Raw genomic sequence first — 19,023 nt, forward strand, 5'->3', positions numbered from 1 at the left:
AAAATGTTCAACTTGCAAGGCTTTCGGGATGCAAGGTCCGACTGTACTAACTCAGTTTCGACTGATACTTGCTCATTTGCTTTAATATTACTGCGACTGCTGCATTTTTCTTCTTTTACTGTCCTACATTCTTGGCTTTATTTTGTTCCTGTGGGATTATCTTTCTCTTGGTCTCTGCGCAGTCCCAGATAATGGGGTGGGTTTGTTTTTGTGGGCAGGCATTTTCCTCCCAGCCCACTGAATGTGAGTTGGTGTGCAGCGGGTGATCGCACGGGGGGGGGGGGGCGGCGGAGCATTGCGAAACATGTACTTTTCTTTCATGGAATCATAGTAAAATTGTAGAGTTGTAAAGGGCCACGGGGGTCTTCTAGCCCAGCTGCCTGCAATGTCGCCCAGTGCATGACTCGAACCCACGACGCTAAGATTAAGAGTCGTGCTTTACCAACTGAGCTATCCCAGGTACCCATTCATTTGTGAATCGTTTCCTGCAAAACCTTTCAGGGTGATTTAACAGCTAAAAACTTCTTGTATTATTTTATTTTTGTAAAGGTGTTTTTAAAAACCCCAAACGATTTCATATCCGGTCAGGGCTTTTTTTTTTCAGCCAGAACTCACGGAAAATAAGTTGCCCTCTCCGGTGGGCACCATTTATGGCGAATTCTGCCACCTCTTTTTCTCAAAAAATAGCCCTTCATCTGGTACAGATAATGACTGAGATACAGTGGTACCTCTACTTACAAATAACTCTACTTATGAATTTTTCTACTTACAAATGGAGCTCCGTCCGCCATCTTGGATGCGGTTTAGATAGGATTTTTTCTACTTTCTAATTTTTAGATAGGGTTGCTTCGACTTACGATTTTTTTCTCCCAATGCATTCCTATGGGATTCGACTTACAAATTTTTTTGACTTACAAATGTGTGTTCGGAACGTATTAAATTCGTAAGTAGAGGTACCACTGTACAAAGAGAGATACAGTGGTACCTCTACTTACGAATAACTCTACTTACTTACGAATTTTTAAATAGGGTTGCTTCTACTTACGAATTTTTTTCTCCCAATGCATTCCTATGGGATTCGACTTACAATTTTTTTCGACTTATGAATGTGCGTTCGGAACGCAATAAATTCGTAAGTAGAGGTACCACTGTATAGAAAACTGCCTTATGCCGAGTCAGATCAATGCAGCTCAGTGTTGTCTACACTGACTGGCAGCAGCCCTTCAGGATTTCGGACAGCGGTTTCTCCCCCTGCCCTACCACTGGAGATTTAATAAAAGGGGTGGCAGAGGAGAGAAGCCTCTATCCCCAATCTAGAAATACAGCATGGAGTTACAGTACTGTAGTACCTTGGTTGACGAACGCATAGCCACTCAAACGTTTTGGCTCCCGAACACCGCAAACCCGGAAGTGAGTGTTCTGGTTTGAGAACGTTCTTTGGAACCGCAAGTTTCCAAACCTTGGTTTCCGAACGTTTTGGAAGTCGAATGGACTTCCGGAATGGATTCTGTTTGACTTCCGAGGTACCACTGTACTTCTCTGCCAGAGCCCCCTCCCAGAAGGCTTGCCAATTTGCGTGGGGTGGGTGGGCGGGCGCTTATTTACAAGGTTGCAATCATTTTGATATTAGTGTTTTTTAATATTTTGTTGGGAGCCACCCAGAGTGGCTGGGGCAACCCAGTCAGATGAGTAGATGTTAATAATAATAATAATAATAATAATAATAATAATAATAATAGCAGTACTTTGGGGTACCCATTGAAACCAACAGGGAAGGTGACTGGGGGTCGGGGGCAGTTATTAAGGATTCTGCTCTCTCTCTCTCTCACATGCACACATGTGCTTGCTCGCTCACACTTATTTATTTTACTTTGAGCCACTCACAGATTTTTCTGCTGTGAGAGAGTAGGAGTAATTGGAGGATAAAGCTACAGTGGTACCTCTACTTACGAATTTAATGCGTTCCGAACGCACATTTGTAAGTCGAAAAAAAATTGTAAGTCAAATCCCATAGGAATGCATTGGGAGAAAAATTGTAAGTCGAAGCAACCCTATCTAAAAATTTGCAAGTAGAAAAAACCCTATCTAAACCGCATCCAAGATGGCGGACAGAACTCCGTTCGTAAGTAGAAACATTCGTAAGTAGAGTTATTCGTTAGTAGAGGTACCACTGTATATTCCACCTCTGTGGCCACAGAATGCGAGGCTGGCTTCCCGTAGTTAACCGGTTGGCCACTGCATTAGATTTTGTGTTTTTTATATTGTAATTTTATGGTTTGGACTGCCCTGAGACCTGCGGATAAAAGGCGGTATACAAATTTAATTCATCCTCCTCATAGTTGGGCCACTAGCCTCCTCCAGCAAGGCTCCTGTTATATGTTCTTACATTTCCTGTTGTTGAGTGAGCACTTAAAGTGCCGTGTAGCTTCATTTTTATTAATGGAAGTTACCATCTCTGGAGCTACAGAGCTCCATTTATTATGCCCCGGTTATTACTGGTGCCTTTTATATATGTGATGCTGCTGTTAATGGAGGAATACCATTTATCATTGGCGCAACAGGCGTCTGAACCATGAAACCATGGCTTTTCAGTATATCACCATGACCGGAGATTAATTAGAGCTGAAAGGGATGTGAGGGGGGAAACGTTTTCCCATCAGAAATATGCATTGGCTTGGCAAAATATATTTCGATGTTCATATTCTGCTGACCTATCTACCTAAATGTGTTTCATATTAGAATTGGTGGACTGTCTGCCTAGACCTGTGTTACAGTTTTGCTGTGGAAGGGATAGAAAAGAAAGGCGACTTGGTTTCCTTTTTCATAACGGCAGAGTTTAATTGTTGAATTAGTAATTGGTAAATTGCTGGTGAATCATGGTTTGGTGGAATCTCTCTAGTCTTGGGTGAATTTTGAGTGATTTTGTTATTAATTCTGAAGTATCTCCCAGTTGGATTTCAGTATGTAATGACATTTGGAAAAGTTTTGAAATTCGAATTCTACCATTGCCGGATTTAGATGTTGCTTTTCTAGTTCTATAGATCACGTCCTTCTGTTCTGAAATTGTGGCGTTTGGAGTTTGGCAGTATACGGTGAATGCTTTGTTGACCAAACTACCAGAACAGCCAGTTCAATTTTATGCTTAACATCTAATGGAAGATAAAAACTCATCATTGTCCATGGTAAATTTCTATCGGTAGCAGTGAACTGAAAGGACAATCTTCAGAGACCAATTGTATGATTGTTCATATGTTGTACCCTGCAATTTGTTTACCTCTTAGATTCTTGGGTGCTGTGTGCTTTTTAATTTTTGCTCTATTGGCTATGATGAGTTGATTGATTGATTGATTGAAATGAACCAGTTAAGGTCCTAAGGCGTTGACATGCTTGTTTCTCGTTGATAACTGGCCACTATCCTCTTCAGGTATCACAGTGCAGCGCAGACAGCTTTGGACCAGGCTTCCTCAAATTTGGCCTTCCAGATGTTTTGAGACTACAATTCCCATCATCCCTGACCACTGGTCCTGCTAGCTAGGGATCATGGGATTTGTAGGCCAAAAACATCTGGAGGGCCGAGTTTGAGGAAGCCTGGCCTGGACTGTTAGACCCTATCTAAAACCGCCACGGTTTCCGTTTGGATGTCGAGACATTCGTAAGCGTGCGGCCATTTGCCCCATTCGTAAGTCGAAAAATTCGGTTGTCGAGTCGTTCGTAAGTCGAGGTACCACTGTATATCAAAATCTCTGGGCCTTTAATTTGCATTGGGCTGGGTCTAAAAGCATTCGGGAGCAGAAAACTTTCCAGCCTGCCTGACACATTTTTTTAAAGGCATATTGCGAACCTGTTACTCTAGAACTGTGATTGGGTGGGGGTGACCACCATCACCCGACAAAGCTAGCAACCGAAACAGCTCCAAGAAGCTCCAAGACAGATCTCTCTATCAGAGGTTGGGGAAGGGGGAAGGTTATTGCCACGCTGTGTTGAGCAAATTGGTGGGCGAGGGATGGACTGTGATTTAGGGAGCATCGTGTGTGTACGCCTCTATCCAGGGCCGTCTCAAGCATGTCGGGCGCTCTGGCACCATGGTGCGGAGATCGCTCCGTTGCCCCCGCTCCGTTTCTTGCTGCGGCTGGTGGGTGGGCGCAGCGCGCGGTACGGTTTCCGCACGGCTCCCCCCCCTACCGGGCTGGTGCCCTGGCGCCCCACGCCACCCAGACTACCCCTAGAGCCGGCCCTGCCTCTATCCATATCGCTCTGCATACCACCCTCCCGTTGTCTGGGTCGCCCCTGTGGAAGGCAAAAGGGGGGTGGTTTGTTTTCTCAATAGGCATTTCTTGTAGGATAGAGGGAGGAAATATTTTTTTATGTTGGTTGCATTGCCCCAGGGATAATCAGTTGGCGAGGAGGGGAGCGCTCATGCTGTCAGTTAGCAGAAGCCAGTACAGTGGTACCTTGGTTCTCAAACGCTTTGGTACTCAAACAACTTGGAACCCAAACACTGCAAACCCAGAATTAAGCATTCTGGTTTGCAAACTTTTTTTCAGAAGCCGAACGTGCTCCGTTTTGAGTGTTACGCTTCCGATTTGAGTGTTACACCGCGGTCTGTCTGTTTTTGCTATTTATTTTGCAGTTTTATTTATGCGGCTCTTTTTGTTTTGTTTTTGTGACTGTGTGGAACCCCAGTTCAGCTACTGATTGATTGATTGATTGATTGTGTGGCTGCAGTACATTATTTATTGCTTTCATTTTATGACTCAGTGGTCTCGTTGGATAGTAAAATTCATGCTAAATTGCTGTTTTAGGGGTTGTTTTTAAAAAGTCCGGAACGGATTAATCCATTTTGCATTGCTTTCTATGGGAAAGCGCGCCTTGGTTTTGGAACTTTTTGGTTTTGGAACGGACTTCCGGAACAGAGAACCAAGGTACCACTGTACTGTAGAGAACCAGAACCAAGAAAGCGGAGATGGTACCCCACCCTCTCTCTGGCAACCCCCTGTCTCTCCACCCTTTTCTCTCTTTCAACCCCCCCCGTTTCTCTCTCCCCCCATTTCTTTTTCAGCACCCCCCAAAAAAAACTTTCAGGATTCGACCCCCTAGCCCCGCTTCACCTGCATGAAATTAAACTGAAGGCCATTTGTGGTCCTGGGTTCCCAAGTCTCTCTCCACCCCTATTTTAGCAGAGCAGGGTAGAGGGGTAAATGATGGAGAGGAAGCGATAAGGGTTTGCTTATTCATGCTATTTACCCCTGAGAAAAACCAATTGACCATTGACCACTTTCTCTCTCTTTCCTGCAGGTAATGTTGCCTGTTGCCCCAGGGCGAACTCCCCCTGTTGGTAGCTGAGGTAAGAGAAGAAACACACACAAAACACAAATATATATTTAAAATGCTCTTAGCTTCTTTGCTGTCCAGAAATGGAAGTGCTGTGTTGTATCCAAGAGTTCCTCTGATTAGTTAAATCTCACTGTGCATTCCAACCAGGGATGGAGGAGAAATGTGGTTTGTTTCTCATTTCAAAGCGAATCTACCTGATTTGCACTTCCCGAAACAACACACAGAGCTTAAATGCACCTCCTTCGACTCATTCGAGAGCCGAAGCTGTCCACATTTTGCAGGGCGGTGCTCATAACCATAAAATGCATATATTAGGGGGAAATGTGCCTGAGAGCGCATGAATGGGCAAGAGTGCCGTACAAAAATGCAGTAAAGTGATTCCGGGAAGTGTGCGTTTGGGGTAAAAGTCCACACCAAAATGTGAGGGCTAAATCTTACAGCTGACGCAGAAATGATGGCGGACTGAATTTAAGAGCGGTAAATTGAGAAACTGGGAGAACCCAAAACTGATAGATTTGGCCATCCATAGCTTCTTGTACTTCTCAGATCAGGGTGGTTAGAAAAGAAGAGGGGGTCACAGCATCGCTTTTCAGTGCAGACCTGTGCACCCCATGGGGGGGGGTTGTCTGGTGGTTATTCCAGAGGGGTTTCTCTGAAAGAAAGGTGTTGCGGTTCTGCATTAGGAACCCATTAGAATCTGCAGAAATGTATAGATGAGGGCCATTGCTCTACGAGTCCCTAGTGATGGAAAATGCCAGGGCGCTTCAGATTCCGCATCCCTGTTCTATATAAGGAGAGTGTCCTCTGCCCCTTTCAAACAATTATTATTATTATTATTATTATTATTATTAAATTTCTATGCCCGAAGGTCTCAGGGTGGGTCACATAAAATATCAAATACATAAAATCAAAACAAAACCAACAGCCCAGTATAAAACTCCAAAAGAGCCAGCATTTTTAGAAAGGGTATAGGATAAGCAATTGGTTTATCTGCATGCAGGTTTCACCAGATTAATGAACCTACGTGATTAATCAGCTGGAGATTTAATTAAGTGGCACATCCTTCCAAATACACAGACACACACACACACTTATTTATTTCATGAGAGTTATGCATCACTCGATTGTGTAAAAAAAAATGCAACCCTCCCCCAAGTGTGGTTTACAAAAAGATAAAACAATCAAATTATTGATAAAACAATCAACAGCCATAATTTAAAGCAGTGGTTCCCAAAGTGGGTGGTATCCTGCTGGTGAGTTGGTACTGCTTCCAAATGGGATGGGATTTGCCGAATGTGGGGCGGCGGCACTGGAGTTATAAATCCTGGCTATCAGATTCTGAAAAAACTAGTATCACTGTATCAAGTTCATTAGCTTTGTTGAATTCATTAAACTCAATAATTTCAATTGACTTTTGAACAAATGTGCCATTGTTACTGGGGATAAGTTTCTGGAACCGAGCGGGGCGGTGGCCTGAAAATTTTGGGAACCACTGACTGAAAACATTTTAAAAAGTTGAAATCGACAACAAGCTATAAATGGATTAAAACCCAAAACAACATCCTAGATATCTGGGTAGGCTTGTCTGAACAGAAATGTTTTTAGCAGATCCCCCAAAGAAGGGGGGGGAAATATGGAACATTATCAGTCTTTCTGTGTTACTGTTTTAAACAGAAAGCATTTACAGCCAGTGAGAACATTGGAGAAGAAAAATATTTAAGAAGGTGGGGCGGTGATGGGGAGAGAGAACCTTGGAGTTGATTCCGGGGCCAGCAGTTCAGGTGATGAACACACATGCAAAATCCATAACCAAGATGTTACTTAGCGTTTGTTTCTATGGGAATATTTTGGCGAGCGCGCACCCGTCCTCTTGGGTTCTTTCCTGTACATTTCCTGCAAGGGAGCATGTGTTAGATCTTTCTATCCAAGAGACACATGTTTCATATTTTCCCATAACCTCTTCCTGACCCTTTTGGCTGAGGGAAGGAAATGCAAGATGGGACTGCGTCTTCTCTCTTGATTGCGATTACTTACACAAAACGGAAAAAATTTCGTGTGGCTCTGCTCTCCCCTTCCCCCATACTCTCCGGGGTGCGTGTGTTTGTGTGTGTGTTTGCACACGCATATGTGCAGTATTCCTTGGAACTATAAACTATTGTTGAAGGGGAAAGCCAGGTTCCAAGAAAGCTTCCTGGCAGGCTCGCGAGATGGCTGCGTCGGCTGTTTGGGCGGTTTCCCTCCTCTCGAGCTCTTAATAAGACAGACTTCGTTAGCGGATGACTCTGGGTAAAAGGAGGGAAATTACGATGGCCCTCTCGCAAAGGTTAGGAACACCTACCCCAAAAGGACTTCTGCATTTCAGTTTTGACAGCTGCTGTCGGCGGCTTGAGGCGAATGCAAAGCAAAGACTCGCTCACAGCATCTTCCATCTGATCTGCGCCAGAGTGGCCAGAAAATGGCTATGGTGACTTCCAGATTTGCGCTTCCGGGAGAGATTGGAGATGAACATTTCCTGTGATTCTCAGTGGCTACTGCTCTTATCACCCGGCAACACGGTTGTCAAAACCCTATGTTCTTCGCACAGTCGTACCTTGGATCTCGAATGGCTTATTTGGCAAACGTTTCGGCTCCCGAACGATCGAAAACCGGAAGTGAGTGTTCCGGTTTTCGAACTTTTTTTGGAAGACAAACGTCCGACGCGGCTTCCGATTGGCTGCAGGAAGCTCCAATCAGAAGCCACGCTTTGGTTTCCGGACGTTCTGGAAGTCGAACGGGGCTTCCGGAACAGATTCTGTTCGACTTCCAAGGTACGACTGTATTTGGAACCGAGAGTGAGCTACCAGTTCAGTTTTAGACCCCAGTAAGAACCACAATGGTTTGTGACTCTAGAAAAAAAGGTGGCGCGGTGTCACAGGGCTGGGGGCCAAGTATGGCATTCCTGTTTGAGCCTTGGGGCTCTCCGTAGGCTCCTCCCTCCCTCAGACCACGCCCTTTGCCAACTCTGCTCCACACCCTCAAGTGGAAATGCGCCCTGGAAGTATGATAATGCTCTTGCTTGTTTGGATGGCAGGATGGAGAGGTGAGCATATATTCCCATGCGTGTAGGACCGGCTGGCTGCAATGCAGGCTAGGTGGAAAGGTGTGTGTGTGAGAGAGAGAGAGTCAAATTTGTTTCTCCACCATCTTTTGCCTCTAGCCACGCCTGTCACTATAAAGTGAAAACGGCACAAATTTTGCCCATGAGAAACTGTGGTCTTCTGGCGGCAAAAAAAGGTCCCCAGCCTTGGCATTCTTAAATTGTATTCATGGCAGGACCATGTAAGTTATTTCAATAAATAAGTGTCTTCCCACTCAGGGGCGACTGTTTTGCAGGCTTAGATGACCTTCTCAGTCCCTTCCAGCTCTACATTTCTATGATTCTATGCTAGCTGGGACTGAAAGGGTGTCCATTATCTTCTGGAGGGCTTCCTTTCCTCCATCTCTGCCATTTTAATGAGCCGTGAGCAGACTTGGCAAACCTTCAGCGACCTTAAGCGTGAACATTTACCTGCTGCTTTTTTATTACTTTGTTTCCCATTGAGCACCTGTTCCCGAAACAGAGCTCCGGACGGCATAAACACCTCTTGGCATCCAGCATTTCCTAACCTTTTTCTGTTTATCCCTAACATTCCTCCGTTCGGTGCCGTGCTAGTGTTGCTCGTCTTCCTTTGGAAAATATTCATTTTGGCACCGGTGCTCTCGATGCTGAGGTTTCCTTCTCACATCACACCCCGCAATCTCTTCCAAAGAGGCTCTGTGTGGAGCCAGACCCTTGGCTTCGCCGAGTTCGTGTCCTGCTTTCCTGCCCCCCAGCCCCACCCCTGCTTCTCTCTTGGAAGCTTCATCCACTGCATCCCATGGGTCATCCAATGCAATCAGCATTTCCCTCTGGAAATGGGCACCACGGACCAAAGCAGCGCCGTTTCTCAGCTGCTCATTCTTGTTCGGCACGGAATGAGAGGGAAATCTGCTACTCAACTCCCGAGGTTTCCACTTTTCTTTTGGGTGCCTTCAGAGGTGGGAAATATTGCACTACGTTTGTTTGTTTTTTCGTGATTCTAGTGCTTCTGTCTCTTTTTTTAATGATCGCTACACACTGTGGTTCCTGTTGTTGTGATGGAAAGGGCTTTCTGACCGCTATGCCATTTTTAATTTCTTGCACACCGGTGGACGTGGCAGAACACAACAATGAAAGTCACTGGACAATGGTGCTTCTCGCCCCCTCTTTCCACACGTGATTTTCTCCCCCCCCCCAAAAAAATGAAAACCACAGGAAAGCACTGTACCACCCCAATTTTGTCACTTACTTTCACAATTTTCTGGGTTGAGGGGTACAGATTTTTTTTTCTGGAATCAAATAACATTGAGCATCAAACATGGGCTATGTTTCATTAGTTTTCCGGAAGTGGCTTCTACGTCGTGTGAGAGCTCAAATGTAATGTGGAAATTAACCATTAAGGAAATGTTGGGGGGAATGGAATAAACGGTTGTGGGAATGCACACACCCCCTCCTTTTTTTCCTAGTGAACTCTTGTAGAGAACTCTTGCTTTGTCTTTGGCAGGGCTTAGAAAGTTCATTTTTTAAAAAAGAATCTCATTCCAGTTCAGTATGTCCCAAAAGGATCTGGTTCCAGTTCAACAGACGCGCTTGGTTTATGTTCAGTTCACGTTTATCCAAATGACGCTCAGCAATCCTTTTTTCCAGCCCTTTTCCAAATGTTGCATGCATGCTGTGCTGAAGTATGAAACACACCTAAGGAAGACCTCAAAACACACAAACACAGGGGTTTGTGAATGGTTTTGACCGCCCTGAAATTAAGATGGCTAGGCTTCAAGACCCAAAGAGTTCAAAAATGTAAGAAGTGGGAAGATGAACTGCAAATTACCCCGGAATGAACTTACAGTAATTCACATCTAGTTCACCCAGCAATTACGAGAACTGCTTCCAAGGGGGGTAGTTCAGATATTTTCAAAAAACTAATTCAGGGAACTTTATTAAACCAAGCTGGTGCATTGCAAGCAATGGCCTAAGATAGCTTTCTGCGTTAAATCCTTTCTTTTCTTATCACACCCCACAGTTGGCTCCCACGGAGACAGCATGTCAGGTCCAAGCATTTGCTTCTTCATGAGTGTATTTGTGTGTGTGTGTGTGTGTGTGTGTGTGTGTGAGAGAGAGAGAGAGAGAGAGAGAGAGAGAGAGAGAGAGAGAGAGAGAGAGAGAGGCTGCTGCAGCACAAATGTTCTGTGCCTAAAACATTTCTAAAGCCGCAGGCCAGGGTACGCTTTTGAAAATAACTTCCCTTTTGAGGGCAGTTATCAGATACCCCTGTGGGGTGAGCTACAGCTGGTGTGCCAGGGTCCTAACCTAATCCTTCCTATGGAGTCCACAGGATGCAATTGTGCCTCTCGGTATATTTCAAGGGGCAGCACCTGTTGGGTTATGGCTGCTGGATGCCTTGGGAACCAAGGAATTTGATTGGGGGAAGCGTAAAGGAGTTGCTCCCTTTCGCCCCTCACGTGCCTGGCTTTCTCCTGGCTTTCTCCTTTGTGCTTCTCGTAGGGCTGACCAAAAAGCGGCCCCCAGGTTTTCCCATTTTCCAGGTGAAGAAGCTGGGCTGGGGAATTTTGGGGGTGAGGGTTGGCTGGTAGCTACCAAACCACTTTATTGAGAATAGCAGCAGCAGCAGCGGTGGTGGTGGTTTGGGGAGCATCTCAAGAAGGGACGAAAGGTTCCCAGAGAGTTTCTTGGCCATTTCCTGAGTGATTATAACCCAGCTCTGGTTCCTCAGTGGGAAAGCTGTGCACCTCTGATTTATCCGTGCCGTGAATTTTGACACCAGAAATTCTCAAATTGTTGTCCCTGGGCCAGGGATTATTTGACCCAACGCAGAACTGCTTCCTTCCTTCAAGTCAACTCCAAACTGCAATTCCCAGCAGGGCGTGGGGCGGTCAGAAAATAATTTTGGTGTGTCTCTCCTGTAGCCATAGACCATCTCTGGTGTTAAAACAGGTTGGGAGTATAACGTTCTGCTTCCACTGCTGGAGGCAGTATGCCTCCGAAGGCCAGTTGATGGGAACTGGGAGTGGGGACGGTGCAGTTGCTTTCGGATTCTGCTTTCGGAGTCCCCCTACGCATCTGGTTGGCCCCTGCAGGAACAGGAAGTTGGCCTGGATGCTTCCGAATCCCATTTCCTGGAAACCACAGGACTGGATAAATATTTAGGTCCTGCTTTCAGGCTTCCCAAGCACATCTGGTTGCCACTGTGAGAACAGGATGCTGGACTAAATGGACCATTGGCCTAATCCAATATGCTGTTCTTACGTTATTGCACATTAATGCCACTTGTCAGGTTTATTCTCCACTTTTTAGTGGGAAATGTAGACAGCGGGCGGCCATGACTTCAGCTCCAGGAAGTGCTTAGCTGCACACCTGCTGTGGTGATAACCTTTTTTTAAATGGTTGCTGCCGTTTTGCTTATTTTATAACAGTATGCTAAATTGTTATGATCTGCTCTGGATCATTATGGGAAAGGTTGGGGAGAATTCTGACAAATAAATGCATGTGCTTTGTGTGTGTGTGTGTGTGTGTGTGTGTGTGTGTGTGTGTGTGTGTGTGTAGAAGGTGCGTGTTTATTATTCCACACCTTTCTCCACAACTACTTGCCCGATCGCCCTCAACTTTTGCCCACAACATCAGAGTCACAAGTGGGGGTGTATCCATCCACTTACATTGACCAGATGACACACCTAGCACAGGTAGAAACCTGGATTTCTGTACAAAAAAATGCTCCCTCCAGTAGACATCTGGGGAAGCTGGGAAATAGAAGAAGGCAGAAGAGGTTGCAACACAGCGCCCTCTAGCAGCGGCTACACTGGTACTACAGTTAGAAAACCTTGGCCCTCTATCGGAGGCTACACTGGTACTGCAGCTAGGCCAAATGGAGGCTCGCCTTTACGGACTAGGCTGAATGGAAGTGGGGACTCACCTGGGTGTGGGATGGGGGCAGGAGGGGACGGGATAGGTCATGGATCGGGACAGGGTGGGGGGAATCACAGGGATGAGCTACAGCAACGCGGGGCCTGGCCAGCTAGTACACACACACACACACACACACACATACATACATACATACATACATGTGCATATGCACACACACACACACACACACACACACACACACACACACACTTATTTCCTTCATTGGAGGTTTTTGGTTGAATGGCACCTGTCAGGGATTCTTTAGCTCTGATTCCTGCCTTGCAGGTGGCTAGACCTTATGGTCCCAACTCTATGATTCTGCATATACTCTGTGATTCTATATATATGGAGGCATGGGTGGCACCGTGGTCTAAACCACTGAACCTCTTGGGCTTGCTGATCAGAAGGTCGGTGGTTCGAATCCCCGTGATGGGGTGAGCTCCCATTGCTCTGTTCCAACCTCCTGCCAACTTAGCAGTTCAAAAGCACACCAGTGCAAGTAGATAAATAGGTACCGCTGCGGCAGGAAGGTAAATGGCATTTCCGTGCGCTCTGGTTTCCGTCACGGTGTTCCGTTTATTAAGTAAGTTAATAAACTGGTTGGGCCCGCCAGAAGCGGTTTAGTCCTGCTGGCCACATGACCCGGAAAGCTGTCTGTGGACAAACGCCAGCTCCCTTGGCCTAAAAGCGAGATGAGCGCCCCATAGTCCTCTTTGACTGGACTTAACTGTCCAGGGGTCCTCTGTATATACACCCATGTACACACCAATCCTACACAGAACTTGATAGTAATATCCTATAATATACAACAAAGTACTATCACGCCAAGTATATTGCATACTCTTTTATTTCCCGTAAGCACTAACATTTCATTTTTTAGCCTACCACTCCTCATGCAATTGCAACCTTCTTTATATTCTTGCAACCCTTTCATTTTTATTGTGTTTTGCCTACACTCCTGCCCTACCCTACCCAGACGTAATGGAGATCAGTTGCAGTTTCTATTTGCTTTGATAGTGTTGTCATCTTTTGGCACATTCTTGAGAGTCTAGAGCTGTTGGTTTTTTATTTTATTTTTGTAAGCCTACAATGGGCTAACTAATCAGTTTTGATGTAATCAGCTTAACCGGTGTGTTTACTGTGATCACGGGACTGAAAAGCCCCCCAAAGTCAACTCCTAAATACCTTCATAGAAACTTAAATGCCATCTGTAAGCTCGTTCCTACTTTGTCACAGCAGCCAAACCAGTTTGACCTGCCAGGAGCAACCCTGAATGTGGCACGGACAGATGGGGGGGGGGGTCCCTCTTTGACAAAATTCTATAGCTGCTCCAGCCTCAAATCTTGCCCTCGGTGCCATTTCAAGTCACCATGTTACAGCAGCGTTCGTCCATCTTGAGTCCCCAGATAGCATTGAACTACAACTTCCATCCATCCATAGCCAGCTGTTCCCAGTGGTCAGGGATGATGGGAGTTGTAGTCCAACAGTATCTGTCGAGGTTGCAGGATGCTGCCGTGCGTAACTGAATATTTATTTTATCTAGAAATGCTTTTAAACTGCTTAATATTTCAAGATAGCTAAGCAACGTGCAAAAATGCAGCACGAAGACAATAAGTGTTGGGGAAATGGGTGATAAAAATCAGTAAAAGAGTCCTGTGCCCTTTTAAAAATGTGGCTCTTTTTTGAGGGGGGTGTTATTGGGTTGCTGTTTTTATTTTGATTATATATATTCTGGTTTTTATGTTGATCTTTTCTGTGAACCCCCCTGAGACTTCCAGGTATAGGGTGACATATAAATTCAATAAATAGTACAGTGGTATCTTGGTTTCAGAACAGCTTGGTTTGGTTTGTGAACTTTGCCTTGGAAGCAGAACATGTTGAGTGTGTTCCTTTTGTAAATTGAGTCCCCTACTGCTATGGGAAAGCACGCCTTGGTTTAAGAACGGACTTCCGGAACGGATTGAGTTCATAAACCAAGGTACCACTGTAGTAGTAGTAGTAGTAGAAGAAGAAGAAGAAGAAGAAGAAGAAGAAGAAGAAGAAGAAGAAGAAGAAGAAGAAGAAGAAGAAGAAGAAACAGGGATTCAGTAACAACGGGGCCCAACCAAATATTTATAAAAAATATGTAGCTAAGGCCCTCAAGACAGATTTCCCTTGCCCCCAAATGTACATAAAACCAGTGACATACAAAACCTCACAATCGTGCCCCTTCTGTGCAACTGTATTCCCCAACTCATGCAGGGTTTATTTATTGCTCGGTTTTATGGCTGAGCGCAAATGTGCGTTTAGAAGATTTCCAGTCCCTAGTCCAGGACTCCAGTCTGCACTTTACATTCGAAGTGGTATCATGCGACTTTAAGCAGTCATGGCTCCCCCTTCCGGAAAAAAATCCTGGGAACTGTAGGGTGCTAAGAGCTATTAGAAGATGCCTATTCCCCTCACAGAGCGGACTGCATAGGATTCTGCGGACTGCAAAGGATTGCTGGAAGCAGAAGGTGGCCATGTTGGCTGGGGCTTAGGACTTGTAGTTCTCCACTCCTGTGCTGTGGACTTTAGAGCTCTCCTCTGATGTGTTTGCGAAGAGGCGATTGGAAGCTTTTGCTTTTTTAAAAATTATTATTAACTTGTGCTTTGTTGTCAAGTTTCGAACCTGGAAGTGAGGTCAATCTTAGCTGCATTTTGGAGGAGATCCTGTGGGCCCAGTGGTCTTCTACTCTCATGGCCCCTTGTTAGGGATGATGGGAGTTGCAATCCAGTGTGGTTGACCACACCAGGTGTAACACTAAACCCTAGTTTGTTTGTTAAATTTATCAGGTGTTTATTTTTAAAAACCAAGGTGACTCAAAAGAAGTGAACACATACATTAAAACTAGCACAGAACAAAGCATAGAAAAAAATCTAAAACAGGGCTAAAACGTCCCACACGCTCAAAATCCAAAAGCCCAATGAAAAAGAAATGTTTTTGCCTTGTGCCTAATGCTATGTAATGATGGTGCGAGGCAAGCCTCCGTAGGGGGAAGCATTCCACAAGTGGGGAGCCACCACGCGAAAGGACCCTTCTTGTGTTGCCACCCTCCAGACCCCCGGAGGAAGGACACACGAAGGAAGGCCTCAGGTGTTGCTTGCAAGGTCTGGGGGCAGCTTATCTGGGCAGAGGCAGACTGTGAGGTATTGGGGTCCCAAGCCTCATAAGACCTTACAGCGTTGCGTCTCCACCAAGTCATCCCATCTTCTGGGCCCCCAGGTTTCTCACTCTGGTTTAGCAAAATGAGAAAAACCATGGTTCAGAAAACCAAGATTTTCAGCTGGCCTGTTTCCATAAACCAGGGGTAGTCAACCTGGGGCTCCCCAGACGCTGTTGAAACTACAACTCACATCATCCCCGCCCATTGACTTCGGATTTCTTGGGCCGATGGGAGTCGTAGTGCACAATACTCAGAAGGCACCACTTTGGCTATCCCTGCCCTAAACCGTGGTTAAGATTCACCGTGGCTAACAAGGCTCATTTACGTAGCCTTTTATCTTAGATGTGGGTAACTAACGTGCATATCCTCTTTACCTTGCGGCAGATGCCAGGCTCTAATTGATGAAAATGTTCACTTGGAGTCAGATAATACATGACCTATAAGATCCATGAAGGGTGTGTGTGTGTGTGTGTGTGTGTGTGTGTGTGTGTGTGTGTGTGTGTGTAAGCTTAAAAACAGCTGTGCGGTGGGGATTAGGGTGGTGGGTGTTTTTAATCCTTTCCTCCTGTGTTATTGTCTCTATCAAAATGATCCCTCTTCCAAGTCACTAATTGCATTGGGGATTTTTTTTTTTTAAAAGGCTTTGGAAGATTGTATTGTGTGTTACACATGATTTGGCACTTTCTATAAGAACCTTATTCTGAAATGTTGCCCTCTCTTAAAGGGTGTGCCAACCTCTGGAACGTCTTAATTTCTGGATTTACAAACTTTTGACAAGTTGAGAAACAGGATTCAGTTGTGCTTAAAAAACAAAAAAGCTCTATTTTCCCCACTTCTTAAAGTTGTGTGTGTGTGTGTGAAAAAAAGTCTGCTGCTACCATGAGGACTAGAAGCTTGCATATGTTGACTTTACGGCCCGCTTCCACTGCAAGCCCTCCACTGTCATGGACATGGCACTTGCTATGGAACAAACTCAATTGCTCCAAAATGCTTTTCAAAGAGGCGTCTGTGTATTCAGATCCATACATTGCCTCCTGTTGCGCAAGTCCTGTAAGAAACATTTAGTGATTTCGTACTAAAGGTGCTTTGATATCTCTGCGCAAGATTGAAAACTTTGTGAATACTTAATCCTCCCACTGCCACATGCTGAGTTGTATTCAGTGAGAGGTTTTTGTGAATATTCTAATTATTTCAGTGTAATTATAACTACTTCTTTTGGGGGGGCACAATGTTTGCTAAGCCTTTTTTAAGCTGGGTTTCCTGAGATTGCACTTTGCTTAAACAAAGCAGCAGGATGGAATCGGTGAATAATACATATCAGAGCAGGGAAAACTTTGTGGGATAGTGAAAGGTCTCCCTTGAGTTCTTTTATTTCCCTCTCCTTATTTGCTTTCCTCTGCTTCCTGTAGCAAAATACGCTCCTATTTTTAAGAGAGGTTAATTAAGTAGCTGGATCTGATACCATCCCAATTGGGACTGGGGCTTTTTATCAGACCTGTTATATAAAAAGCCGCCTTTATTTCAGTAATATCTCTTCCCTCCTTGCGATGGAAAACGAGAGTTTATTTTAACAGTTGTTTTCTTTCTTTTGTGGTCTGATCTTTGAAAACCAAGTAGGCATTTACATCTTTTGGCCTGTGAAAGAACCGAATTCTCTCATTATCCCTTGTCATGACCCCCTGAATCTAGCAGTGACCGGGACACAGCCTGAACTGGAGGCTACGGGGGCAGCCGGTCGAGGGCTCATGGCTCAGAGCAGGCTGCGAAAGATAAGTGAGACCGTTGTGTCCGAGCTTGTTGGACCAGGACCGCTCAGAGAAACCTCCCCGACCATCAGCGCCTGCAGTCGAGACCCTCAACAGCCACTTCCGCTTAGGGCAGTGCAGGGAAGGAGGTCCGGGCCAGTTGGTTTGGCTCTCAAGATCTCCACATTGGGCTGGAGCCAGGGCAGGATTTAGGCTTGATGAGGCTGTAAGCCAGGTATCCCCAAACTTTGGCCCTCCAGATGTTTTGTACTACAATTCCCATCATCCCTGACCACTGGTCCTCTTAGCTAGGGATCATGGGAGTTGTAGGCCAAAACATCTGGAGGGCCGCAGTTTGGGGATACCTGCTCTAAGCCCAGGGGTCAGCAAACTTTTTCAGCAGGGGGCCGGTCCATTGTCCCTCACACCTTGTGGGGGGCCAGGCCAGTGGTGCCTCGACTTACGAATTTGAACCGTTCCGAAGGCACCTTCGTATTATAACAGATAGATTGAAGGCTGTGCACCAAACAGGTTGATTGCAAATTCGTAAGTCGAAAAGCGCCATTGGAAATGCGATTTCCCATTGGAATGCATTGGAAACGGAAAAATTCATAAGTCAAAGCAACTCCATCTAAAAATTCATAAGTTGAAAAAACCCTATCTAAAACCGCCGCGGTTTCCGTTCGGATGTCAAAAAATTCGTAAGCGTGCGGCCATTTGCCCCATTCGTAAGTTGAAAAATTCGGTTGTCGAGTTGTTCGTAAGTTGAGGTACCACTGTATTGGGGGGGGGGCGTGAAGCAATTCCTATGCCCCACAAATAACCCAGAGATGCATTTTAAATAAAAGCACACATTCTGCTCATGTAAAAACACCAGGCAGGCCCCACAAATAACCCAAAGATGCATTTTAAATACAGTGGTACCTCAGGTTACAGACGCTTCAGGTTACAGACTCCGCTAACCCAGAAATAGTACCTCGGGTTAAGAACTTTGCTTCAGGATGAGAACAGAAATTGTGCGGCAGCAGTGGGAGGCCCCATTAGCGAAAGTGGTACCTCAGGTTAAGAACAGTTTCAGGTTAAGAACGGACCTCCAGAACGAATTAAGTTCTTAACCCGAGGTACCACTGTAAAAGGACACATTCTACTCATGTAAAAACCCGCTGATTCCTGGACCATCTGCGGGCCGGATTTAGAAGGCGATTGGGCCGGATCCGGCCCCCGGGCCTTAGTTTGCCTACCCATGGCCCTAAGCTACTGAAGGTAATGGGGCCCTTTATATGTCCAGCTGTCCTTTGCCAACGACGAATTGTCGCTGTTTTTGTGTGTTGAATACCCTGTTTCTCCTATTTTAAGACGTAGTCATAAAATAAGCCATAGCAGGATTTTTAAGCATTCAAGGAATATAAGCCATACCCCGAAAATAAGACATAGTGATAGGCGCAGCAGCAATGCCAGCTGCGGCAGGAGGTGGAGGAACAAAATAAGACATCCCCTGAAAATAAGCCATAGTGTTTTGTTTTTTTGAGGAAAAATAAATATAAGACGTTGTCTTATTTTCGGAGAAACACGGTATATGCTGTATGGTCATTTATGGACCTAATAGGTATCTAAAGCCTAATAGGTATCTAAAGCACATAAGAAATGTATTTTATCAAAGTAATTGTTGGACTGAAATGCAATTAAGAAGAAGTATATTAATAGTGAAATTAATTTGCTGTTTTAGGGATTGTTTTCAAAA

The 19,023-nt window shown here is 45.3% G+C and overlaps 1 protein-coding gene across 13 annotated transcripts in view; it reads left to right on the forward strand.

Annotated features, from left to right (window-relative positions):
• HIC2 (HIC ZBTB transcriptional repressor 2) overlaps positions 1–19,023 on the forward strand; it is a 132,462-nt gene that overhangs the window by 81,607 nt on the left and 31,832 nt on the right. For all 13 annotated transcript variants that reach the window (XM_088660162.1, XM_088660161.1, XM_088660163.1 and 10 more), the window contains exon 2: positions 5,296–5,344. The gene's annotated coding sequence lies outside the window, so the exon portion shown is untranslated. The remainder of the gene's footprint in view (positions 1–5,295; positions 5,345–19,023) is intronic.

Source organism: Zootoca vivipara, chromosome 16 (genome assembly GCF_965207765.1).
Source record: "Zootoca vivipara chromosome 16, rZooViv2.hap1.1, whole genome shotgun sequence".
Lineage (NCBI taxonomy): Eukaryota > Metazoa > Chordata > Lepidosauria > Squamata > Lacertidae > Zootoca > Zootoca vivipara.